Below are 26,488 nucleotides of genomic sequence, written 5' to 3'. Positions count from 1 at the left end.
AAACGAAAGATGCTAGCAGATGTTATGTATAGATGGTGCTAATGAGCAAATGCTGATAATAATGAACTGAAGATATAAAGCACATAGCAATTTATAGTGGTTCGGTTTTATTCCCAAATCTATATCCACTCTCCAGGCAACAGCATCAACATGGGCTGAATTCCACTAGTAATCTCATTTTTTACCTGGGGCGAGCAGTTGATTGCTTTTGGATAGGCATAAGCGCTTTCGCCTTCTTCTTTCTTACCTTTTCCTTCTCGGCTCCTTCCTCGAGACTTTCCTTCAATACTTGCCGAGAAGCCTATCATCTTCATGTCTAATCAGGACAATCTCATTTCGTTTGTTTACCCATCCTTCGAGTGTCATTCTCAGCATCATTTTCTTGAGGGTCTCCTTGCAGATTTCAAGATTCACCATTCTCTCGATCTTGAAATCATCAATTATGTTGATACCTTTCGAGCACATGATGAAAGTGATGAGGGCTGTATACGATAGCTTTCCAACTTTCTTTTTCACAACATAATATATGTGCAAGATAATCATATGAGGAAGAGAAAAACTCACACCATTTAAGTTAGACTAGAGGAGTCGTGCCTCATAACGAGAAATGTAGTTCGTAGATGATGATTTGTGCAAAGGCATATGATCAGAATCTTCTAAATGAAATTGATTTTCAAGGGCAATATATTGAGCGGGACATGAGTTTTGTATGCTCGAATCAATTTAGAATCCTCAAGCACAAAAGTGTAAGCATCAGTTTAGCTCACTGGAATTTTCTTGAAGTTACGAAAGGGAACCTGGATGGTTTCAGCCAGTTCCTCAACAGTTGCAGTGAAGTCTTCTTTTGCAAAGGAGAAGATGAAGCTGTCGTGATCAGGAAAGTGGAGATTTGCATAGAACATCACCACGACATCAGGGAAAACTTCCTCTTTCAGAGTGCAAAAGAAAGTCTAATCAAGCTTTTCAAAGAGTCTCGGTACAAACATTCCATGGGAGTCAAGATATTCGAAATCAACCAAACGATGAGAGAGAGGCTAACGAGAGAGTAACGCATTAAATGCATATTCATGATTAGGAGAGAAAAAGAGAGGATTTGAATGAGGGATCCCGAGTAAAACAGACACTAGGTTCAAAATAGAAGTATACTCGATCATCATCATCCTTCCTTTTTCTGATTTGAATTCCTTCAGTTTGAATAGGTGGTTCTTCTGGTTCAGTGGTTGCTTCCTCACGTTTTGTAGTGATACGTTCTGGTTCAACTGGCGAAGTCATTTGCTCGGTCATTTCTATTGGGATTTGGTTTTGTTCCTCACCTACCACTTTCTTCTTTCCTTTTGATGGAGAGGCTGGTCCAGTTGTTTCAGCCATAGGAGCAGGAGCTTCCTTAGTAGAAGCAATGACTGTGGTAACAGGAGCATGACATAAGCAAAAGCAACAATAGACAGCCCTCTTTGTTTAATAAGCTCGCCAAGGAGAACTTGCAAACTGTCCCAATTCACTTGGGGTGGAGCTCCCTCTGCTTGAGCAAATTTTAGTCTAGCAATCATTTGCACAGTCTTCTCTCGTTGTTCTCTTGCAATGGTTGTAGACTCGACAATGCTGACAATCTCCTGAATTTTTTGTGTTAATCCTGATGGAGCAATATCTCTTGATATTTGCTTCGATGGTTGAAGCCTTGATTATGGTGTCGTTGTAGTGGAGTTCTGCCTTCAGTAGTGGAGGTCTGCACGGCACTACCAGTGGCGAATCCTCCTATTTCTTCCATTCGTGGAGATGAAGGGATGCTCTGGCTGGTAGTTCCTTCGATTGTGTCCTCGGTAAGTTGAGTAAGATCAATCTCAGAGGGTCCTTTGGAGCGCGAGATAAGACAATGGCGCTACGCGTTCATCTGAGCGTACCAGTTGCTTTGCGAGTGCTATGGGAAGGTGCTTTGGGTGCCATGGAAGTTGAAGATTTGAAGGAGATGGGAGCGAGAAGTTGAGACTACGAGTACGTGACAGAGAAGGAGAGAGGGAATTATAGACAGAGGTTGACTTACCAACGAACACAATATAAATAGGTGTCGATAGGCTCAACGAAGAGAGAGAGAGAGAGAGAGAGAGAGTGTGTGTTTCGAATCTCTTGAAAATTATGCCTATGTAATTTGAGTTTATTCAAGGAAATTTAAAGAGACAAAAGATAACAAAATTGGGAAAATAAAAAACCAATCAATCAGCAGTAAATTTTGCAGATATCGTCAGAATGGTAAGGAGAGAGAAAGTGTAATGTTAACTTTTTTTGAGTAGCAGTGTGTACCTGTAGTCAAAGGATATTGCCGCTTTTTATGTGATTGTGTTGATATCACAATTTTTTGGTAATATTTGCGTAACACTACTGATGACTTTTTGCTTTCTACTCGAAGGATTACATATATTGAGATAATTTATGATAAACTTGAATATGCTCTTATCGAGTGCCTTAGTGAAGATATTGGCCATTTGATGCTTAAAATCAACAAAATAAATGCAATTATTAATAATAGTTACATGATCTCTGATGAAATGATGACAAATTTCTTTATGCTTTGCCCTAGAATGCATGATTGGATTCTTAGTCAGATTAATTTTACTTGTATTATCACACATAATCGGTATGCTTGAATTTTCCTCACCAAAGTCACTTAGTTGTCATCTCATCCAAAGTAACTGAGCACAGTACGTACCAAGTGCCAGATATTCAGCTTCAGCAGTTGAAAGGGAAATTGAGTTTTGTTTCTTTGAAAGCCACGAAACAAGCATACAGCCCAATAATTGACAAGTAGCAAATGTGCTCTTTTTATCAATTTTGCACCCAACAAAGTCAGTGCCGGAGTATCCCAATAATACGAAGTCTAAACTCTTGAAGTACCACAAACCTAATTTTGGATGATCTAATATACTTAATGATCCGTTTTATAGCCTTGAGATGTGATTCCTTATAGATTAGGTGGAAAACGAGCACACATGCATACGCTAAACTAAATATCAGGTCTAGATGCTGTCAAATATAGTAGTTATCCTATCATGCTTCTATAGAGTTTAGAATCAAAAGACTTCACTTTCTCATCTTTGTCAAGCTTTTTTAATGATGACATCGGAGTGTCAACCTTTGTGCATTTGCCCATTCCAAATTTCTTCATGAGCTCATTTGCATAATTTTCTTGAAATACAAATGTACCTTCTTTCGTTTGCTTGACTTGTAATCCAAAAAAGAAGTTGAGCTCTCCCATCATGCTCATTTCGTATTCACTTTTCATAATATTTGCAAATTCCTTGTACATGGATTCGTTAATGGATCCAAAAATGATATCATTAACGTAAATTGTATCAACATATTATCATTACATTTCCTCTTTATGAATAATGTGGTGTCAACTTTGCCTTTCTCAAACTCTTTCTCAACCAAAAAAGTACTCAACCTTTCATACCAGCCTCTTGCTTGCTTGAGTCCGTAGAGAGCTTTATTGAGACAATAGAAGTAGTATTTTTCTTCTTGGATCTTCAAATCCTTGCGGTTGCTTTACAAACATCTTTTATTTGATGTAACCATTTGGAAACGCACTTTTCACATCCATTTGATATAATATGAAATGATAAGGACATGCATAAGCTAGTAATAATCTAATTGCTTCTAATCTTACAATAGGAGTATATGTTTCATCATAATCTACACATTCCTTTTGAGAATATTATTTCGCAACTAGCCTTACTTTGTTACATAATGCATTTTTTTTGTTATCTAGTTTGTTTCTAAAAACCAATTTTGTTTTAATGATAGGACGATGTACTAATTCCCAAAATTTGTTTATCAGCAATAGCTTCCTCAACCTCTTTGTGTCCGATTTCAAAGATCAATTCCAAGGAATTCATGAGTTCTTTGAATGACGATATGGTCTTGACCCCTTCACCAGTGTCTCTAATGGTTTGTTCTTTGGGATGGCATGTTTTGTATTTCCAATTCTTCGGTAGTGGAGCTGGATTTAAACTTTGTGCTTCAGGTTGCTGATTTTGATTGACATCAACAGCTAGTGTTGGCAATTGCACCGCTTCCTCTTCATTATCAACTGTTGCACCGTTCAAGTTATACTCAAATCTAATATTCATTGATTCTTCCACTTCCTGCGAAACTTTGTTAAAAGTATGATATGCTCTATTAGTGGTTTAGTAGCCAAGGAATATACCTTTGTTTTACCTCGGTACAAACTTACCAACATTGTCATTTGCATTCTTGAGAATGTGTCATTTACAACAAAAGACGTGAAAGTATGCGATGCTTGGTTTTTTGCCTTTGAAGAGTTCATAGGGTGCTTTCTCCAACAATGTCCTTAGGAATACTCAAATCATGACATAGCAAGCAATAGCAACTGCTTCTGTCCAGAAAATTTTTCTCTCTACAACTCATTTTTGTTATGACATATAAGGAGATAATAAGTTATGCTCAAACCCATTTTGATTGCAGAATTCTGAGAAACATTTATTTTCGAACTCTCCTCGATGATCTCTTTGAATAGATGAAATGTTGTATCCTTTCTCATTTTGAAATTTTCAAGTAAATTTCTCAAAAGAGTGGAATGCATCATTATGGTTTCGTGAAGAAGGTCATGACCTCCTCTGCTCTGCACACGGAAACACCCTAGCCCTCAAAGAAGTGTTGTCGTGGTCGAGCGAGGAAATGAAGCTTAGAGACTTTGAAGACTCTTTGAAATCTTCCAAGTGATCTGAGCGTGGCTTCAAGCTGATATGTACAGTGAATATCAAACTTGGCTCTAAGCCCATAGGCCCGAAATTCAAAGGCAATGTTGGCCCGATTAAAAGGAGTTTCAATCGCCAACTGCCCGTGAAGCCAATCAAGACCATTCTGTTTCTCTATTTTTCTGTTTTTCTGTTTTGGGGAACAGGTTTGGAATAGAAATCCGTTTGGTAATGCAATTTCATTTTTCTATTTCTAGAACAAATTTTGAATTCAGAAAAAGGTTTGGAACAGAAATGATCTGGAAAATTTTTCTACATTTCTATTTCTGGAACAGAAATGAGAAATAAAAACTTTTCTCATTGCTCACCCTTACTACTAGTCGGCTGCTCACCAGCAGCCCGCCTCCCGCCGCCGGCTGCCATCTACTGTTCTCTGCTGCTGCCCGACACCGGTCGCCTTCTGCCGCCATCCACAGCCATCCACTGCCGACCGCTGTCTACCATCCTCCGTCGCTGCCCGATAGTGGTCGCCTCCCACCGCAATCCACCGCCGTCCGTTGTCTCCTGCCACCTCCTGCCGCCGTCTACCGCTTGCCTGCTGCCGTCCGCCCAGGAGGGGGAAATTTTATGTCGTTCTTAAATGAATTTATATTTCGGAAATAAAAATTTCGTGTCGTTATCAAACACGTATTTTGGCTTAGAAACTTGTCTAGGGAATAGACATAGCAAAATATATTTGTGGCCAGAAATTGATTTTCTGAAACAGAATGGTTATCATTCACGCCCTAAGTAATGCGGATTGGATTGCAAAAGCCAACCAATCATAGAAGGTCCTTATTCCCCAATTGGCTGTCTAAGTCCCTCCCAACTCTTGTGGAATTTGTTATGTTTGGAATCATGTTCTTGTTCCTCGGTACTAAGATGTTGTTGAATGAATAAACTTCAATTTCGACCCAAAAGATTAGCCTGCAAAACTTTACAAGTGGTACAGGCACTGTGATTCCATTTCCTACCCCATTTCGCCAGCAAACAAAATTCTAAGTATTATCTAATGTAGCTAGCAAGGATCACCTAGAGGGGGGTGAATAGGTGATCTTAAACAATTTTGATCAATTTATAATGGAAATAAAATATCACAGTAGAGTCTGAATAAAATTCAGATTCAAATCAGTTTATATAGATAGTGATGTTGATGTGCAGTATGTAAAGTAAGAGATAAGGGATAGAAATACTACACACAAGTTTATAGTGGTTCGGCTTATAGCAAGCCTATGTCCACTCTCCCACGCTAACAGCCTACTGGCTGGATTTTACTATGTAATCAAGAGGAATTACAGATTCTGAGTGACAGCACTCTTGTGTATGATAGGACTCTCTATCTCACACAATCACTCTTACAAAGTATCCCTCAAGATCTTAATGTTTAGCTCAAGAAAGACAAGAGAAAGGATCGGAGTATGCTCAGACTTCGGACTTGTTGATTCTCGATTTCGTACTACTCCTTCTGCTCCTCGTAGATCTCCTTTTATACTCCTCCACTCCCAAACTAGCCGTTGGACAGTCTTCAGAGGATCATCTTCCAATCTTCATCTTAGACAGATTTGTATAAAATGGATTGAGTAGTCGTTGGTTGACAAAATCTGAATCTCGCTGATTTCGGTCTCCCATACAATCACAATCTTGGTTTCCATAAGTAGAGTTTTATCCGTTATAATGCATACTTGTCGTAATGTTTGATTGTCAATCAATTAGGCTGAGATTGAGTCAATCAAAACTTTCCTTTTGTTAAATCCAAGCCAGATTACCAGTTATTATGTTTCGTTCCGAATAAATTCTGAGTCTGAAGAATTTCTGGTTCTGGCTTTACATTCAGAACCTGAATCAGCGTAGGTCTTCATTAAATTACGAGTCCTTCACAAATAGAGTCTGAAGTTCTCTGACACTTTAAGATAACGTCTAAGTGTCTATATCAGTAGGGTCTAAACTTCTCGTTCTGAAACTTGTAGAGTCTGAAGTTTTCCTTTTGAACCTTGTAGAGTCTGAGCGTCTAGAAAGCTAAGTTCTCTTGAAGTATTAAAGTTACCTCTTCCAGAATATATTTATCTGGATCAAAATACTTCAGAGTACATATTAGATTTACAAGTTAATCATGGATAGTTTTGTCAACTATAAAATCAGGAAGTTTCTTCAACAATCTCCTCCTTTTTGATGGTGACAAAACTTCCATGCAAATCAAAAAAAAATTGATAAGATTTGAGAATAAAATAAATTTTAAGTGCATAAGGCACAGATAAATGTAAGTGCAAAATATAAGATCTGTGTCCTTTTCTTCAAGTCCATCCAATAATCTGCTTTCCAATAACCTGTTATGTCTGCATAAAGATATCATGCATCCTGCAATGTATATTCTCCCCCTTTTTGTCAGCAGCAAAAAATAGATAATTAATGATAAAAAATAGATAAATGTCAGTTACATAATCAAACTAAATGAAGGTAATAGTTCAAGTTAAACATCTGAAAACAAAGTTTTAAGCAATAGGGAGATAGGGCAGGCAATTTTTTTGAAGGTATGCGAACGAGTTGAAAATTTTTCAGGATTTGAACAGTGTCATCGATTCGGAGAGAACATTGACCAATAGCTTGCTCCAGATTGGTTGAACATTGAGCAATGGCCTTTTCAAGATCTGCTTTATCTTGTTCTGCTTGAAGATGAAGATTTTTACTGTGGTCCTCAATAAGGATCTTAAGATTCTTCATATCTTCTTCCAGAACTAACTGCTTGTCTTTAATTTCGAGTAGAAGTTGAAGTATTGTCCTGTCTTCTGATGATTGTCCCTAGACATGTTCAGATGCAGAATGTTCAAATTCACCTTCTCTTGTGGTCGGAATCTCCCCCTGATTACCTGCATATTCTGCAGCAATATCTTCTGTCATCATTTGATCAGGGTGTTGTTGTGGAGATGGACCTTCTTTAGTCACCATAGGAATTATGCTGAGTGCCTGTTGTCTTAAGCTTGATTCCTCAGGTGCTGGTTCTGAAACGTTAGCAGCAAGTTCTGAAACGGTGTCAGCAGATTCTGAAGACACTTGTTCTTTCTCAACATGTTTCTGACTAGTAGTTTGTCCAAAGTCAAGACTTTCTTATGCATCCTCTTCATCCCTGAGGAGAAGTCTTCTACGCTTTCTGTACACTTGTACAGGACTTGTTGAGATGATCTCTTCCCTGGCTTTCTCTTTCCCTTTGCTTCTTTCTTCTTTCTCCCTCGCTTCTCTTCTTCTAGTAGATGGTGCTTCGGACTTATCTCCAAGGTTTTCTTCAGGTCTGCGTCCTGGAATCTCTCTATCCTTTCTGATAGCAAATTGCTTGAAATTCATCTTAGCCAGCATTTTCTCTCCAACAAACATTAAAGGAACAAAAGTCTTGCACAACTCATCAGGAACAGGAATGTGCAAATAAACAAAATCCTGGAGATTAATGCACCATAAGGGAGTTGACCCTTGTCCTTCAGTAAAGTTCTGTACATATGAAGAATAATGATGTGCAGAAAAGAGAATGGAACTGCATTTAGAATTGCCCAAATAAGTTGACTTCAAATTTAGACAAATCTGTTTTGGATGATGCTTTGGGCCGTAAGCAGTTGATAATGATCTTATGTAAGATCACTGTTTTCTGTGTCAAGTCTGGATAAGTAATGAACCTTTTTGATCCTCTGGAAAAATTTGGATTTTCTGAAGCGGCTTTAGAAGCTTCTTCTGCACTGACCTCAATAGGGATAAACTGACGGTGTTTAACTCCAATGATAGCACCCAATTGATCAGTAGTCAGAGTATAGTCCTTATCCCCAGCAGTAAATTGAATGCAATCAGGGGACAAAATTGACAAATTTGAGTAGAAATATGCCGTCACTTCTGCATACATGTGTGCAGACTGAAGGCAGAATTCAGTCATTCCCAATCTGTCAAAATAATGTTTAACGAAAATGCCAGCCTTTTCCAGAAAGTCAAAATCAACACTACTATGGTTCATGAATTCTCTTGACAACAAGATTTTGTAAAACTCACTGTGCAGTCGATTCCTAAAGAGATTTCCTTTTCCTTTCACTCCAGAAGCAATTCCCATCTTTTTCTCAAAATTATTAACAAGCCGGGCGTCATCATCTTCCTTTATTCTCGTAAAATTAGAATCTCGGCTCCGTGACTTAGGGCTTGTGACATCAGATTTCTTTTGAGAAGATTCTCCCACCTTTTCTTTTCCTTTTTCAGATAGACTCCCCTTTCGTTCAGAAGTAGATACATTCTTTCTAGAGTGACTAATAGCAGACTGAAGCGAAGAATATGTTTCCACTAGTTGTACCTCTGATCTAAAGCCATTGTCTTTTAAACAGGCATGTAAGACAAATTCTGAAGCATTACCCTTTTTCAACCTTTGGTAAGTCTTCCAAACGAGGTTCAGATCTTTAAAGAAAAAGTCTGTTTTACCAGTAGTTTTTGGAGAAGATGCTTGAGGAGTGGCTTTCGAAAAAGTCTGCTTCTCCGATTCTATTTCTGACGAATCGGTGACTTCCATGTATTCTGCTGGTCCTAAATACTTTGAGTCTCTGTTGAGAATCCGCGATGAACATCTTTTGAAAGGCATTGTGATCATGCGAGAATCTTTGGAGCAGAAAAGGTTTGATTTTTGAGAAGAAGAGGAAGGAGAAGGAGTATGTTCCGAGGAGGTGTGAGTCGGGAGCGAATGGGTTCGTACTGTTAGGGTTTTATAAAAAGAAGAGAACGGTTTTTAGAAAGAAAAAAACCACTTTTAGAAATTACAAAAAATGATCCTATTATTTAGGAATTTTGGAAAGATAAAAAAATTTCAAGCACACTCAATCAATCAGATAAAATTAGAGTACATACCTGATTTGCTTCCAAAAGTAACATGTACCAAAATATCCTGCCAGAAATGCCAAAAAAAAAAAATATACCCGCCAAAATTTGAATTAAGGACGTACCTTTCATTTGAGTCTGAAATGGACATTCAGACGGAGATTATTTGAGTCTGAAAAATTCCTATCTAACAAATACTTCAAGAAAATTGCTAAGTAATGCATAGTTTATTTCTAATATATTCAAATGAAGACTTATTTAAAGGTTTTGTGAATATATCAGCTAATTAATTTTTAGAATCAATGAATTGAATATTCACATCACCGTTCTGAACATGATCTCTGATGAAGTGATGCTTGATTTCAATGTGCTTGGCTCGTGAATGGAGAATTGGATTTTTGGTCAAATTGATAGCACTAGTATTGTCACAATTGATTGGAACATTTGATTCGTTGACTCCAAAATCTTGCAGTTGTTGTTTCATCCACAGTCCGCGAATTCTTGTTGAAGACTCTATATGCTTTACTTGTAGTAGAATACCCAAGAAAAAATCCTTCATCTGCTTTCTCATCAAACTTACCGGAGCAGTCATTTGGATTTTTTAGTATAAAGCATTTACAACCAAATACACGAAAATATGAAATACTGGATTTTCTACCTTTGTAAAGCTCATAGGGGGTTTTGTCAAGAACGGGTATAAGAAAAACTCTGTTAATGATATAACAAGCTGTAAAAACTGCTTCTGCCCAAAAATGAAAAGGAATCTTGCTTTCAATCAAAAGAGTTCTTGCCATTTCTTGCAAATAACGATTTTTCCTTTCCACAACACCATTTTGTTATGGTGTATAAGGAGTAGAAAAATTATGTTGAAAGCCATTTTCCTCACAGAAATCTGAAAAACTTTGATTTTCAAATTCTCCCATATGATCAGTTTTAATGCAGGAAATGGTATAACCCTTTTCATTCTGAACTCTTTTTGCAAAACTTGAAAAATATGAAAATGCTTCATTTTTATGAAAATGCTTCATTTTTATGAGCAAGGAAGAACGCCTATGTAAATCTTGTGAAGTCATCAACAATAACTAAACAATATTTCTTACCACCAATACTTTGTGTTCTGATTGGTCCAAATAGATCCATATGAAGAAGCTGCAAAACACGATTAGTGGAAACATGATGTATAGACTTAAAAGAGCTTCTTACTTGTTTTCCTAGAGTACAGGCATTGTATAACTCTGTTTTCTTGTTCTTCAAATCTGGCAGACCTCGAACCAATTTCTTGTTTGAGATATTTGAGATTTGTTTCATACTAATATGCCCCAATCTTCTGTGCCATAGATCTTCATCCTCTTTGATTGAGATCAAGCAATGAGTGGAGTTTGGATTGACATCTAGAAGATAAATATTGCCATGTCTTCTTCCTGTGAATGTTTGAGAAGAATCTTTGCTTGTTCCTGAGCATGTATTTTCTTGAAAGTTGATTCTGAAGCCTGTGTCACATAGTTGGTTTATGCTTATCATGTTGTAGTTGAGTCCTTTTACCAATGACACATCATTGATTGTGAATCCTCCAATTTCAACTGTTCCTTTGCCAATTATTTTTCCTTTGTTATTCCCTCCAAAGGAAACTTTTCCACCATTCAGGCTTTGTAATTTAACGAACATGCTTGGATCTCCTGTCATGTGTCTAGAACATCCACTGTCTAGGTACCACTTTCTTTTTCTCTTTGTGGTAACCTTCAAAAATCACAACCGCTCAAGTTTTCTTTAGTACCCAAATTTGTTTGGGTCCTTGAGTATTAGTATAGGCTGTCTTAACAAAGTCTCTTCGAATTGGTCTCCAGACCTTAGGACATTCATTTTCAAAGTGTTGTGGATCTCCACATTTTGAGCACTTGAGTGCACTTCGGCCAATAGGTTTGACAAAGTTCCTTTTGAAATGGTTTTTATAAACTTGTCAAGGAGGTCTTTGCCTTAATCTCTTCTTAACTTTTGGAAAATCAATTAAATTGTCACTTTCCTTCACAAATCCAAGACCAAATTTGTTGTAGCAAGGAATTTGTATAGAAAGAATATGCTTCAAAGTTTCTGAACCTTTTGAAAATTTGAAAGTAATTTCTGAAAATTCCTTTTTCAAAACAGCATTTTCTTTGGAAAGTAAATCTCGATTTTCCTTGACTTGATGAAATTCTTTTTGAAGGAAATCGATTTTTTCTTTTTGTAAAACATCCTTTTGCCTCAGTGATGAATTTTCCTTTTTTAATGAAGAGATTCTTTTAACAACAGTCTTAAATTTAAAGCATACTTCATCAATATAATTTGACACTTCAATTGGCATTTCAGGATACTTTACCTCAATTTCAACTCCAGTAGCAGAATCTGAATCTGAGTCTGAGTCTAACTTGGCCATCAGACAGAAGTTTGAGGTATCTTCATCATTGTCTTCACACTTTGTATCACTCAAGGTTTCTGCTTTTAAGGCTTTCTTTGCTTTCTCAAATTTGGTCTTTTTCTTTTTCAGAAGTGGACAATTTGGTTTGATATGTCCACGATTCCTACAATGAAAGCAGATTACTTCCTTTGATTTTTCTGTTTCATCGAGAGTCTTCTTTTTCTCCAAAAGCTTCTTCCCTTTAAGGTTTCTTCCTTTGATTTTGATCTTCTTGTACTTCTTTATGAAGAGAGCCAGTTCTTCATCGTCAACATCTTCATCTTCAGAATCTGCATCATCAGAATCAATATTAGTTTTTAATGCAATTGACTTTTTACCTCTGGATTCATTCTCCTCATTCAGTTGTTCAGTCTCATATGATTGAAGAGTTCCAATTAGCTCATTCACTGATAGAGGCATGATCCTTTGAGTCTCTCGAAGAGATGTTTTGATATTATCCCACTGCTTTGACAGTCCTCTCAAAAGTTTGTTGACTTTTATCGCATCTGAGACTAGTTGTCCTTGATATGCAAGACCGTTTACTATGTCAGCAAATCTGTCACACATATCAGCAACTGATTCTCCAGACTTCATTCTGAAGGATTCATATTGACCAAGCAATAGATTGATTTGAGTTTCCTTGGCTCGATCTGTTCTTTCATATGTAGTGTAGAGAGTATCCCAGATATCCTTAGCTGATTCACAAGAAGCAATTTTTTTATATTCAATAGGTGCTAAAGCACAATAGAAAAAATAAATTTCTTTTGAATCTAAAGCTTCTCTTTTTGATATCTCAGTTTGAGATAATGGAGGATCTGCTGGTGTGCTTCCTTCTATCTTTTCTTTTGAATTAGAAGGTTTTGGTTTGACTCCTCTAATGATAACATCCCATTGCATGTGATCAATTGACTTGATGAATGCCTTCATCTTATTCTTCCAGACACTATATTCTTTGCCATCGAAATATGGTGGTCTGTTGTTGCTTTGTCCTTCAATGAGACCTGGAGCACTCAAGCTAGCCATATAGATTGTTAGCTCAGAAGTAATACACTTCAATAAACGAGCAACCTGCTCTGATACCAATTGATGTAGCTAGCAAGGATAACCTAGAGGGGAGTGAATATGTGATCTTAAACAATTTTGATCAATTTATAGTGGAAATAAAATATCACAGTAGAGTCTGAATAAAATTCAGATTCAAATCAGTTTATATAGACAGTGCTTTTGATGTACAGTATGTAAAGTAAGAGTTGATGTACAGTATGTAAAGTAAGAGATAAGGGATAGAAAAACTGCACACAAGTTTATCGTGGTTTGGCTTATAGCAAGCCTACGTCCACTCTCCCACGCTGACAGCCTACTGGCTGGATTTCACTATGTAATCAAGAGGAATTACAGATTCTGAGTGACAGCATTCTTGTGTATGATAGGACTCTCTATCTCACACAATCACTCTTACAAAGTATCCCTCAAGATCTTAATGTTTAGCTCAAGAAAGACAAGAGAAAGGATCGGAGTATGCTCAGACTTTGGACTTGTTGATTCTCGATTTCGTACTAGTCCTTCTGCTCCTCGTAGATCTCCTTTTTATACTCCTTCACTCCCAAACTAGCCATTGGACAGTCTTCAGAGGATCATCTTCCAATCTTCATCTTGGACAGATTTGTATAAAATGGATTGAGTAGCCATTGGTTGACAAAATCTGAATCCCACTGATTCTGGTTGCCCATATAATGACAATCTTGATTTTCATAAGTAGAACTTTATCCGTTGTAATGCATACTTGTCATAATGTTTGATTGTCAATCAATTAGGCTGAGATTGAATCAATCAAAACTTTCCTTTTGTGAAATCCAAGCCAGATTACCAACTGTTATGTTTCGTTTTGAATAAATTTTGAGTCTGAAGAATTTCTGGTTCTGGCTTTACATTCATAACCCGAGTCAGCGTAGGTCTTCATTAAATTACGAGTCCTTCACAAATAGAGTCTAAAGTTCTCTAACACTTTAAGATAACGTCTAAGTGTCTATATCAGTAGGTCTGAACTTCTCGTTCTGAAACTTGTAGAGTCTGAAGTTTTCCTTCTGAACCTCGTAGAGTCTGAGCGTCCATAAAGCTAAGTTCTCTTGAAGTATTAAAGTTACCTCTTCCAGAATATATTTACCTGGATCAAAATACTTCAGAGTACATATCAGATTTACAAGTTAATCATGGATAGTTTTGTCAACTACAAAATCAGGAAGTTTCTTCAACATCATCTAATAAAAGAGGTAAAGGGTGAAACCATTTGTAACGCCCCATTCTAGGAAACTCTACACGAGACCCCAAGAAAAGTCCCCAATAAACATACATATACTCATATATAAAAAGAACCTATGAAATTTTGCTCGTGTTCAGTTAACATATCCGCTAAAAAAATCCATTCACCTGTAAGTAAAAAAAATTAATATATACTTTTCAACCGCAAGAAACCTACTAGACTTGTGGGATAGCTTCACTCCGTTTGCCATGAAGGTGAATAGCCTCTTTACACAACTTTCACAACACAAACCCAGGCACATAATCGACCTCAAATTGAACAACATTAAACAAATTACCAATGAACTATAATAACCTCTCACCACTTTAAAAAATCTTATCCACAAAAGTCTCCAAAACACATCCTAGAGTTGTCGATTGGTCTCTGGAGAGCTGCATCGACTCTTTAATCAACACTAAGCTCTTCATCATCTCGAAAGACACGAACGCTAGCATCAGTCAAGCTATAGCAGAGGAAATTGGTGAATTCACAATGAGCGTCGGCTTTTCAAAAGCTCAGGAACACGTGATACTCATTTTCTTGATGATGTTCCTGCCTCTAACCTCCCCATTTTAACTTTAGCTTTAGTAACTCTCTCCTTTGTGCATGAAAAAGATAGGCCTTGACCTAGCGATGGTCACCAACCCCAGGCAATGGCCGGTGTCGTCCAGGGCAAGGGTGGCTGACTCGCTATCCCTAGGCGAGGGTCGGCGAGGCTCACCCAGATCTGTGCTGAGCTGGCCACCCTCACCTAGGGTCGATGACCTCTGCTAGCCCCTCCGGCAGCGCCCACCGAAGAGGGCCCTGCCTTTGGTTTTCTCTTTTTCTAGTTTTATTTTTTTTTTCAAATAAAATTTTAACTTTTTTAGTTTTCTAATCGGCAAAAGTACACCACAAGTGCCATACCTTGTGTACGGCGATCACTTTGGTGCCATAACTTTTTTCGGATCACTTTGGTGCCAAGTCGGAGGAAAAGAGATCACTTTAGTGCCAATTTGGCCGGAAATCCGATGTGGCATTTTTTATTAATTTTTTACGCTGACATGGCTCGCTGGAGGCTGATTCAGCGTGTACAGTCAGCATTTTTTATTTTAAATAATTTTTTCCAACGTGTACAGTCAGCATTTTTAATTTTAAATATTTTTTTTCCTTTTTTTTTTCTTCTTTCCTTTTTCTTTTCTTTTCTTTTTTTTCTTTTCTCCCCTCGCCGGCCGGTTGCCGGTGGCCGGCCGGCCACCGGCGAAGCCCGGGAAGGGCTGGGCGAGGCTTGCCCATGGCTGGCGAGGGCCGGCCTCGCCAAATCTGGGCGAGGCGACCCTCGCCGGCGACGGGCGAGGCCGGCCCTCGCCAGCCCGGGGCGGGGCGCCTCGCCGGATCTGGCGGGGCGACCCTCGCCGGCGTCGGGCGAGGAAGCCCTCGCACAGGCGGGCGAAGGTCTCCCTCGCTTTGAGTCGGGCGTGGGCAACCCTCGCCCCCCGAGGCGAGGGCTTCCACTCGCCCAAGCGCCGGCGAGGGTCGCCCTCGCCGGATCGGCGAGGGCGGCCTCGCTGGGCCGAGCGAGGGTCGATCTCGTCTGGGCCGACGAGGGTCGGTCTCGCCTGTCTCTGGCGAGGGTCGCCTCGCCCAGATCTGGCGAGGCCGCCCCTCGCCGGATCGGGCGAGGGCGACCCTCGCTGGGGTCGGGCGGGGGAAGCCCTCGCCTGGGCGGGCGAGGGTCGCCATCGCCTGAGTCGGGCGTGGTCAACCCTCGCTCGACGCCGGCAAGGGTCGCCCTTGCCGGCGTCAGGCGAGGGAAGCCCTCGCTTGGGCGGGCGAGGGTCGCCCTCGCTTGGGCGGGCGAAGGTCGCCCTCGCCAGATCCGGCGAGGGCCGGCCTCACCTGTTGCCGGCGAGGCTCGCCTCGCCCAAATCTGGCGAGGCCGCCCCTCGCCGGCCATGGGTAAGCCTCGCCCAGCCCTTCCCGTGCTTCGCCGGTGGTCGGCCGGCGAGGGGAGAAAATAAAAAAAAGAAAAGAAAAGAAAAAGGAAAGAAGAAAAAAAAAAGGAAAAAAATATTTAAAATTAAAAATGCTGACTATACACGCTAACTCAGCCTCCGGCGAGCCACGTCAGTGTCAAAAATTAATAAAAAATGTCACGTCAGATTTCTGGCCAAATTGGCACTAAAGTGATCTCTTTTCCTCCGACTTGGCACCAAAGTGATCCGAAAAAAAGTTATGGCACCAAAGTGATCGCCGTACACAAGTTATGGCACTTGTGGTGTACTTTTGCCTTTTCTAATCTTATTTAGATAAGATTTAAAGAAATAATTAAAAAAAATTGACAAGTAGGAGAGAGCAAATAATTTAAAAAGGCAAAAATACACTAGAAGTGCCATAACTTGTGTACGGCGATCACTTTGGTGCCATAACTTTTTTTCGGATCACTTTGGTGCCAACTTTTTTGAAAATCGATCACTTTAGTGCCAATGCTGACGTGGCTCGCCGGAAATCCGATGTGGCGCTGACACGGCTCGCCGGAGAGGTCCAGTCAGCATTAAAAACAAAAAAAATGACGCCGTTTAGCCCGCTGACGTGTACTTTTTTTAAAAAAAAACCAAATTATATTTAAAAAAAAATAAAACCTGCAGCAACGGCGAGGGAGCCCTCGCCGCTGCTGCCGCCAACCCACCACCGCCGGGAAGGGCCGGTGGTGGTGGTCGCAGTGGTCGGTGAGGGTCGCCGGCCCCTCGCCGAGCCCAGCGAGGGCCGGATCGCGAGGCGAGACCTCGCCGTCGCGACCCGGGCGACGGCGAGGTCTCGCCTCGTCCAAAGAAAGGCGAGGTCGGATCTCGCCGTCGCAGGTCGCGACGGAGGTCGCGCGGACGGGCGAGGTCTCGCCTCGCCGGACGAGCGAGGCCAAACCTCGCCGTCGCACGGGTCGCGATGGCGAGGCGACCTTTGCTTGGGCGGCGAGACCTCACCGTCGCTGGGTCGCGACGGCGAGGTCTCACCTCGCTGGATCCGGCCCTCGCCGGGCTTGGCGAGGTTGCCGGATCCGGCCTTCCCAGGGCTCGGCGAGGATCGCCGGGCCCCGGCCGAGGCCGGCGACCCTCGCCGACCAGCTGCGCCCACCACCGCCGGCCCTTCCCGGCGGTGTGGAAGTTAGTGGCAGCAGCCGGCGAGGGCTCCTCGCCGCCGCCGCAACTTTTTTTTTTAAAAAAAAATTTTAAAAATTCCAAAAAAAGCCACGTAATTTCCACCGTGTACAAGTTAGACCATTTTTTTTTAATATAAATGCCATGTCAGCTTTTTGGCCGAAATTTTGGCCGGAGTCACTAAAGTGATCGATTTTCCTCCGACTTGGCACCAAAGTGATCCGAAAAAAAGTTATGGCACCAAAGTGATCGCCGTACACAAGTTATGGCACTTCTAGTGTACTTTTGCCAATTTAAAAAATACCACGTCAGCATTTTCCATCAGCCAAACTGATAGTGTTAACAGAAGGACTTGATTGCACAAATTTAACAGATTTTATGACTTAATTAAATTTTTTGAAAGTTTTAGGACTCAATTGCACTTTTGCGACAAGTTTTAGGACTTCTAGAGCACATATCCCAAGAAAAAGTCTGTTTGCAAAAACATTGTTGTTTAATGTTTGCCCCAAATTTCTAAGCCCTAATTGAGTTTTCTTCACTTCTTCATCTGTCTTTCGTCCAAAGTGTCCTTGTTCATGGAATCCGCATCTTATTCGTCGATCCTCCTGTTCTTCGTCCGAGTGTCCTTCTTCTTCTTCATCGAATCCTTCTGTGAATTCATTATTCATCTCGCAACAACAAAGTTCACTTCTTTTTTGTACGGATGCTTTTCCTTTTGCTTTGCATTGTCTATGTTATAGTAAAGAAGCTCCTAGTAGAATCATGATATAATCTTGAAAGTCAACATATGTTTCTTCTGCTGCATTCATCTGTTGCTTCTGTTGCATTCAGTAGAAGCTTCAATTGCCAAATCGAAGAATGGCGGCGGCCAGAATATTGAGGGCGCCAATGTCTAAATCAAGTGGTGCAACTCCTGCTGAAGTCAACTTGAAGCTTAACTGCTCTTGTTGTCTTTGATCACCAATTCTCATTGCAAAGACAAGTAGGAATTCGTTTTATGGTTTTGGTAAGTTGTGGGTTGATCAGAAGACACCAGATCGAGCTAGGGACATAATAGTCGACTTCCTTGAAAGGAATCAAGCATTGTGCGAATCAAGCCAATCGTGGCTCGACGAGGTCGACTTGAGCCAACTTCTAGCTGAAATCAAGGCTCAAACGGCAAAGTATAGGGGTTTAAAGGAGGAGCTCGCACAAGTGAAGAAAGAAAACATGATATATCAATTGTCAGTTGTTGTATGCAGGTGTTGTGTCGTTGTGCTGGTTGTGTGTAATGTGAGAGTTGATGGGAAGTTTCTACGTTTTCCATAGTTTATTGAGGTGAATGTGTACATTCGTGTTAAACTGAACTTGGATTCTACTTCCCTCATCTTCAGTACCTTGTTCACGCTTCACGCTTCAGGGTCGCTTTACTACTGAAAATTAGATATTCTAATGGAAAGTTGTTGGCAGTTTGGCAATCTGAGAGAAAGTTTTTATCGTTCTTACCATTCTTATTGGAGAACTTCTGATTCCTTCTCATTCTGTTACGAAAAATCTAGTGATGTAGTCTAATGGTAAGATATATCCATGAATTGCTTGCTGGTCACCAGGTGTAACTGGCACATGCTTATTTCATTTATAATTGTCCCCCCCCCGGACATTATGTGGGCATAATTTGTGGACAAATTTTGCTGATCTGGATTCTGCATCTTTGCTCCCACAACTATATTTGGACATTCAGATTTACAAAAACAATTAGCAGAGTATAAAGGCGAAAAGACAACCACCTTGAGCAGGAAACATTCCACCATAGATAGTGATTAAAAATCTGACCGACTGGTCAGAGCAGGAGGAATAAAATGTAATCTCATTGTTTTCTTTTCTTCAGCTCAACGAAAATTCAACTCCAGTTGTAACACTAATATACCAAGCATTCAATCTTCAGTACAGTCCCCACTTAGTGCAACCAAACCAAGTATTCAAACTTAGTACAGGAAGTTACCTTAAATGCAGCGAAAGGAGTTCCTCTATCTTTCCTGGTACGGGCATTCGTTCTTGTTCGCTGCCCTCTGCACGCCAAATGCTTGATTCCCCTGTAGCATTCATCAATTGGTCTGTTAATGCGGCTGGCATTCTCTCTTTGCCCTGCAAAAACCGGAGACATTAACAAACCCGTAGCATTGGTTATCACCATTTTCACGGCCTCAACAGAGGAAGGACACCTAATTACCACATGTTGGCCCTACTCAAATTCGAGCTGACAAAGAACTGACCATACCAATTTTAAGACTCATAAACACACTGTATCCAGGTTTTTGTTTCATTGCTTGAAGGGCTCGAAGCAACAAATTTGGCAACATCAGAGAAGAAAAAGGAATACCATCTTCCTTAAGTCGCGATCTAATGCTGATGATTTGTAACACTGAAAACATGCTTTTTTTAACCCAAAGCACAAACGGTCCCGTACCAGTAAAAGCTTCAGCACCTCGGACCAGATTGTCTTTGAAAGTTGGCACTCCAAAAATAAATAGCACTTTTGATCATCAAACAAATTACGTAGGCCAGTTCAAGCTCTAAATTGAAAATATCCCAAATACAATATTAAAGAAATCGTACAATAATTGGATATTCTAGAGATTCTAAGTGAACAAATAGCCCTTCAAGTAAAGATGACACCTTTATTATGACTCCACAGGCCAAAAGATCTATTCATAATGATTTGAAATTGAATTTTCAGAAAATTTCGAAGGGTGGTATGCATGATAGTCAAGCCAAATCCCCCATTTTTTTAGCATGTTTCCGAAGTAGAGAACCGCGAAATTGAGCATTAAATATAGTTGCTCTGGCCTTAATTAACTTAAACAAAATCATGCGAACAATCCGTGTCTTTTTTTGTTTTGTTTTGGGACGATCCTATCTTTTATTTGGCTAAGACTAGTAAAGATCGCAAGAACTTCCTGTGTTTGTGCATATACTCATTGACATCATTCCTAAACTTCAGACCTATTCAATCCACAAGAGAATACACCTCAAATGAGTTCACAAATCTCCATCGGGACGAAAGCAAAATACAAGAAATGGGGATTAAGCTCGATGTAGTGGCTTATAACATCGTTGTTCACGCTGTCGGTCTCGGACAAAGGGGACTCGAGGTCGTCGCGCTTGAATGAAGAGGAAATTTGGGGACTCGACGAAGAAGAAGAAGGACACTCGGACGAAGAACAGGAGGATCGACGAATAAGAAGGACGCTCCTGACGAAAGACATATGAAGAAGTAAAGAAAACTGGAGAAGAAAACTCAATTAGGGCTTGGAAATTTGGGGCACCTTAAACGACAGACGTTTTTGCACGCGGACCTTTTCTCTTAAGCTCTATGCCACGTAGGAGAGAAAGGAATGAATAAAAAATGCGACGTTGGCATTTTTCGTTAGCCAAATTAGACGGTTTAACGAAAAGACTCGATTGCATCAAATTGACAAATTTTAGGACTTGATTGTAGTTTGTTAAATTTTAAGACTCAATTGCACTTCCCCAACTAGTGTAGGACTTCAGGCGCACTTATCCCTTTAATGTTCTATCTTCACTGTAAATATCACTAATCACGAAATTCATCTTAATAATGATCGGCATTAAGTAAGAAATGGACAAAAAAGTGGAGTATATTACGTGGAAGAAGTGCTAAGTAAAATCATTCGATCCATATAAAACGAGAAACATTTTAATAATAGGCTCTAAGCTATTCTATATATAATATATATATATATATATATATATATATATATATATATATCTCCTACAACATGAAGTTTTTCCAAACATTTGTGATAAAAACAAGACTTCTCCGTAAGACTTACTGCAATTATGAAACTTTCTCATATACAAAAAAAAAGGAAAAAAAAAACAGAAAGAGAAAACATCACATGCGTCTACTGGCTTTTAAAGTAAGCGAGACCAAGTTTAATTCATGTTTGTATGATAGTTTTTTTATTTTCCACAATTATTGTATATCTGCCTAAAGTCGAATTCGTGTTTGTGGATGGTTCTGACTCACCTTGTAATGCTTGAAACTCTGGATGGAGCCATTGAAACCTTGCTTAACTCCACGTAATTTCGGGCAATTGTAGATAGATAAGTGGCAATCATCTGGCAATTGGGTGTCGATACATCAATCAAACTTTCCAACGATCTGCAGTCAAGAAGTCTCAAGTGGTTCAAAAACTCCAACTCGTCGAGGCCCTCGATAATCCGTAGCTCATGGCCGAATAATATGTGCAACCTCTTGAGTTTCTTTAATTTTGACAAACCACCAAGACTTTGCAAATAATGACAAGAATAAAGTCCCAAGTATTCCCACCATTCCGACGTACCAACAACTTGAATTTCAAGTATCTTAGGGCAACTCTCTAGATAGAGACGTTGCAACTTATTGAAGACTGTCGATGCAAGGATGAGTGAAGATTCATTAGAAGATTCCAAATGTATGTCGACGTACACTAATCTTCTGAAGGACTCGCACTTTCTGATATCCAATTCCTCCAACGATTCCAACACCCCAGCGATGTGGATCTCATCTAGTTTCGAGCAACCCTTCACTTTGACCTCTTTTAGCTTCCTCATGCTGGATAGCATGAATCTCTCGAGGGGTCCACAATCATAAAGTGTAAACTCCGTTAAATTCGGAAGCTGAAGCCCTTCGAGTTGAATCTCTCACATTTGAGAGCGAGAGAGCCTCAAACTTGACAAATTCTTTAAGTTGGAGGAGCGTAACTCGATTGAATTGAAATTATCAAGGGTTAGCTCTAATAGAGAAGAGGGAACTGGCGTGAAGGGTTGCAGGTTCAATCCAAATAAATGGAGTCGGTTAAGTAGAGGAAGGGAAGCCAACTCAGCCGGTGCAGGGACATGGAGGAGACGCAAGCTCAATTGTTCCAGTTTGGATAACCTCCCGATCCACCTTAAGTCACCAGTAAAAATTCTACCTCGTCCATCAATTTCAGAGCCATCACTTAGGTCCAACTCAACCAAATTAGTCAAATTTGAGAGGTCCGGGATTACCTGCGATGGTGTAGATGACACTATCAGATGGGTTAAACATATCGGGAGTAACAGCAACTTTCGAATTTCATTATACTCTTTTAACACCAGTTTTTTCAGCCGTGGAAGCAGGCCAATTTCAGAAGGAAGTTGACCTTTCAATTTTCCTTCAACCCAAAGCACTTCCAGATTCTCAAGCTTTCCAATAGCACCCGACAACTCCATTGGACCTAGAAATGAAAGCTGCAACTCCCGTAATGATTTCCACTTAAATATGGAATCCGGTAGTTCCTTCAATTCAAGACACTCCTTTAAAGAGAAGTGCTCTAGATTCTGTAAGTCTCGAATTTCTTCAGGCAAACCTTCAAGCTTAAGGCAACGATCAAATTTTAAGTCTATCAGACACTTTAACTTCCCAATAGAGCTGTCGATCTTCCTTAAACCCAGGCAACTGCAAAAAGTCAGCCTCTCTAAAGTTGAGCATCCTGATAAGTCAGGTGTTCTGATTATGCAATGACAATAATCAAGACTAAGAACTTTCAATTTTCTTGCCTCCCGTAAAAAGTGAATGCATTATCCAATGGAGGAATGGCTCAAATGTTGCTTTCAAGGATAAAGAATAGAAAATAAACATTTGACGCACCTGTATTAAGCTCCATAATTTCAGATCGTCGATAAAGTCATTGCTTGAAAATTTAAGAATGACTACGTTCTTTAAGCACATATTGGGCAGCTCACACTTTAAAAAAAAAGCATTCCAATAAATCCATCTTAATTTGGGAAAACAATCCATTAGGTCGCCACCAAAGGTTTCTCCAACTAATCTAAGGAACCTTAGCCGTTCAAACCTTTCCATCTCTTCACTTTTGATACATACTTCTGCATGACTCTTGAGTTCCATTGCTCGAACGTTCTTCATCTGCAAATGAGAGCAAGAAACTTATAGTATTCAGCATTCTATTTTATCATGGAAAAGTATTAAAAGCAAGAATAAAAAGAGAAATTATCAGTTCTCTCATGAAGTGTTTCACCTTCTTTGTCCTTGTTGCATCGAGGACTTCCTCCTCAATCCACAACCTACTACGCTTTTCAGGATTCATCAGATTTTCTCGACAAACAATTTCCCTTCCAAGATCTCTGAGTTGATCATGCATCCAAAACTTATTGTCCGCTACAATCTTTACCAAGGACATGCTATTGAGGACCGCAATTCCACTAACTGGGAAAAGTTCACAATCTCTCCACATATAAATTGCGTTCGTTTTTTCCTCACCAATGAAAAAACATGCAATATTGAGAAAAATTTGTTGTTGCTCAAAATTCAATGCATCATAGCTAATCCTCAACTTTTCAAAAACACCTCTGGAGGTGCTTTGCTTAACTTGTCCAATGTTTCTTTCCATAGTTCTTGTGTTTTATCGTACAACAACGAACCAAGTACTTCAATAGCCAAAGGAAGTCTTCCGGTAGCAGATACAATTTTCTTTGAAATATCATAGTGATCATCTGAAGGAGAGTCCTTATTAAATGCATGTCTACTGAAGAGCTGAAGAGCTTGTTCACTACTCATCACCTCCATTTCATAATATAACATTTTGTACTTCAGTCCAGTGATTTGCAAAACATCTTTGTTTCTAGTAGTAATCAATACTCTAGACCCTAAACACAAAGCACATTTTCCAACTAATTTCTCCACTTGTTCGCTTTCATCAACATCATCCAATACAATGAGGACCTTCTTATTGCAAAGTGTTTCTACAGTCCTCTTCATTCCATAGTCAATTTCATCGATTCTCCTTGTTCCTGCAGCATTTCCTATTTCTGATAATAACTTCTTTTGCAATTCAACTAAGCCATCAGTTCTTGATGACTTTTCTCGAACATTTTCAAGGAAGCAACAACACTTTCCAAAGTGGGTAGAAAGTTGATTGAATACGACCTTGGCGAGAGTCGTTTTACCGATACCCCCATGCCATTAATTTGAACAAGCCGCACACTACCAGAGTCGATGTCTAATAAATTGCTTACTGCTACCACTCGATCATCAATTCCAATTAAATGTTCAGTCAGGAACTTTTGCTTTATCTTCAACTTATCCACAGCCACCTCAACCACCAACTTGATTAGTTCGCCTTGGCTATCATGAAGGAAAACCATTTCAACGGGGGAAAATTGAAAAGAAAAAACAATCTAGTAATTAAATTTCATTCGTGATGCAATTCCATCATAATAGGACGGAATCTCATTTACTTTTGTTCGTTTCCTCGGAGTGATGTTATTGAATTGCACTTGCCTAACTATGCAATAATCGGATAACCAATGGGACATCAACAATCAAGATGCGTCTTATCAAATTTCAAAGTTCGTATTGAATTTTAGGTTTTCTTAGTTATCTCTTCTGATAAATTAACATTTGTCATTCGATTTGTTGTGTAAACCTTACGTTAAATAACACCAAGCATGCACAAAATAAACATTTTGACGAGAATGATGGAACCGACGTCGAAGAATATCGGATTTGATTTTTCTAGCTAAATCTATGTAACCATCAAAGATATGAGAATCTACATCACTCTCCAACGTGCTTTTCATGCGCATTGCCAGGTGCCACATGTCGAATTGTGTCGTGACACCCAAAAAATTGACTTGATCCCAACATGTGATCAGCAATCTTCGAATTATGTTAATCTTATTTTTGCAAGATAAATATACAATTATTTATGCATTGCGAATTAGCATTTTATTAGTTATGTTCAAGCGATGACTATAGAAGTTGGACTTTGTATGCTGTGGAGGAGAAATGCCGGATGTATATATTGAAGATCAAATCATTCCACTTTGTCACCCACTATATACAATTCCATTTTTCCAGCAGTTTCACATTTTTTCACACACATACCATTTAGTAATCAAGATAAGAGGATTGGTGAAAAAGGAAACAAAATTTATATAGACCATTATAGAAAGGAAAAATGAGCTTTTGTTTCTATTTTTATTTCTTCATTAAATATTATAGACATATGATAACGCTTCTAGTCAAATCAAGAACACTAACAATTTTAGTAGCTCTAGCATGATTTTTATGTTTTTGAATTCTCTCCTCCTACCCGCATTTAATATGTTCCTTCTTTCTATTAATTATTTACTTAGTCTTTGCAAAAAGAAAAAGAAATTAGGGAAAAATAAGGATCTTAGAATGCAGCTAGCTCACTCTTTGTATTTCTCGGCTTCCCACCCCTTTATTGCATCAACCTCCTTCAAAGCCTCTCTCCAGGAATCTACTTGTTCAATGCTCAACTTCTTCTCGCGCTTCAAATCGAGAATGGCATCACAATACAACGGGGTTTTCATCTTGACATCGTTAGGTTCCACGTCGAAGAAAATAGGTAGGATCTCTTTATTCTCGTTCGACTTGGAGTTGTTCTCCACAATCTGCGTGAACTTGCGGAGACAACATTGGCTCGAAGCATAGGATCGAGAGAAGATGGGGATGTAGATCCTAGAGTTGTCAATCGCTCTCTCGAGCGCTCCATCGATTCTTTCACCAACACGGAGCTCTTCATCGTCTCAAAAGACGCAAATGCCAGCATCGGCCAAGCTATGGTAGAGGAAGTCGGTAAATCCACTACGAGTGTCAGGTCCTCTAAAGCTCATAAATACTTGATACTCTCTTCCCGATGATGTTACTGCCTCTGAGCTCCCCATTTTAAACTTTAGCTTTAGCAGCTCTCTGCCTCTCTCCCTTGTGGATGAACAAGATAGGTTTTTGCCCTTAGCTGACAGAAGGTTTCAACCACGAACTTATCGCGTGAATATATCATGAGTGAGATTACCAGTGATCAGAGAAAGCATCAGAAATACTATCGCAGACTAATATATAAATTCAGTTACAGAATAACAATAAAAAAAAAAGTAAGTATTTAGATGATCGTATTATATCCAAACACCCAATGATCCATATCATTCGTCAGTCAATGCTGTGAAACACTATATAACATTGCTTTCGCTCAAAACTTTTCTCCACTTACGAAAT

General features: G+C 39.6%; 1 pseudogene; it reads right to left on the bottom strand.

The window, feature by feature from the left end:
• Positions 1-282: 282 nt before the first annotated feature.
• LOC115676850 (disease resistance protein L6-like) lies at positions 283-26,212 on the bottom strand (annotated as a pseudogene).
• Positions 26,213-26,488: the final 276 nt, after the last annotated feature.

Source organism: Syzygium oleosum, unplaced genomic scaffold (assembly GCF_021117445.2).
Source record: "Syzygium oleosum isolate NSW1041296 unplaced genomic scaffold, Sole_v2.1 Sole_v2.35, whole genome shotgun sequence".
NCBI classification, from domain to species: domain Eukaryota; kingdom Viridiplantae; phylum Streptophyta; class Magnoliopsida; order Myrtales; family Myrtaceae; genus Syzygium; species Syzygium oleosum.
Note: the sequence above shows the minus strand (reverse complement) of the source record. Positions and strands in the feature narration are given on the sequence as shown.